The sequence below is a fragment of the Daktulosphaira vitifoliae genome, unplaced genomic scaffold (assembly GCF_025091365.1).
Source record: "Daktulosphaira vitifoliae isolate Bord-2020 unplaced genomic scaffold, ASM2509136v1 Scaffold_2, whole genome shotgun sequence".
In the NCBI taxonomy this organism is placed as follows: Eukaryota; Metazoa; Arthropoda; class Insecta; order Hemiptera; family Phylloxeridae; genus Daktulosphaira; species Daktulosphaira vitifoliae.
The window spans coordinates 19,265,712-19,267,361 of NW_026099573.1; positions in this window are offsets into that span (position 1 = coordinate 19,265,712).

The window sequence follows — 1,650 nt, forward strand, 5'->3', positions numbered from 1 at the left end:
TCCACCATGGTTCAAGAACGTCTAACAAATTTAGCAATACTTTCAATCGAACACGAAATTGCATCTAAAATGGACTACACTAACTACAGTAATTGAAGAATTTGCTTCCAAAAAAGCCAGAAAAGTTAAATTTTAATAATTATGTTTTTTTTTTATGTAAAATGTAAATGTAAGAGACAAAAGATATGCTCTTAGTATTTAAAGGAATAAGATATTATTTGAAAATTAATAAAATATGATTACATTGTATTAATTATTTTATGGTGGGGGGGCGCAAAATTTTCATTTTGCCAGAAGCGCCACTATTGATCGGCCCGGCCCTGNAATTTTTAAAATAATTATGAACAAAAAATACTAGTATTATTGTGATAAAAGCGTCGGGCGCTCAATATACGAAAAATATGGCACAAAGCACCCACGCTTTTATCACAATAATACTAGTATTTTTTGTTCATAATTATTTTAAAAATTATTTTTAACTTTTTAGTTCGATGTACTTTAAAAGCGTGTTTTTTTAGTTTTTTAAACTATATTTTTAACACGCTTATATTAGTTTCACGTGAATGTTGTTTATTGTTTGTCGTTTGTTTGTAAGTTTGTAACTCCACGCGACACGTGTTATTATGTCGCGTATTCTGTCGTGTATGACCTTGAGACTATACTATCGTAACGCATTCGCCCCACCCCGCTCGCCTCTCGTAGACAACAATATTTTCCAACCCGTAGACGCGCGCGTGTCATCAATTATATATATATAACAAATTTTTATTGTAATTGACACAGCCCCGCGTCGTTTTACGCCGTGGTGCAAAGTCCAACAAGTGCCGCACGGCCGACGACGTCCCCCCGTTAATGATACCGTAGTCTTCTTCTCGTTGTCAAAGTGACGTCAACAAACCGATCCGCACTCGCGCACTGTTGTCATCTACACTAGTGATGGGCATAATCGAATGATTTCGATAATCGAATGATTAGTAATCGAAACATTTTTAACACGCTTATATTAGTTTCACATGTATGTTTGTATTTTGTTTGTATGTTGTAAGTTTGTAACTCCACGCGGCACGTGTTATTATGTCGCGTATGCCGTCGTCTATGACCTTGAGACTAGACCGTCGTAACGCATTCACCCCACCCCGCTCACCAGTCGGCGCCTACACTATTTTTTTTCTGTATAATTTTGAGTATTTGACTGACCAACACCGCGCATTATACGCCACGGTGCAAAGTCCAGCAAGTGCCGCACGGCCGACGACGTACCGCCGCTAATGATACCGTAGTATTCTTCCTGTTGTCAAAGTGGCAACGTCAATAAACCGATCTCCACTCGCACACCGTCGCCATCAACGCTGCTAACCTTTTGACGCCCGAGGATCACGCCGGACATCGCGTCGTCAACGCCAACGAAAGAGCCACGATATTATGCGAAGATTATATATTCTTACCATTGCCGCTAATATTAATATATATATACATATATATATTATTATTTATATATACATATATGTTAATATTCATTTATATATCCCTACAGCCGACGCCGCTGCCGCCATATATGCCTCGCGCCCCGCCCGCCAACAAAACACAGCTATACCTCGTGCATGATACGTTTACGTACTTAAGTCGCTTTACATGTATATATATATATAT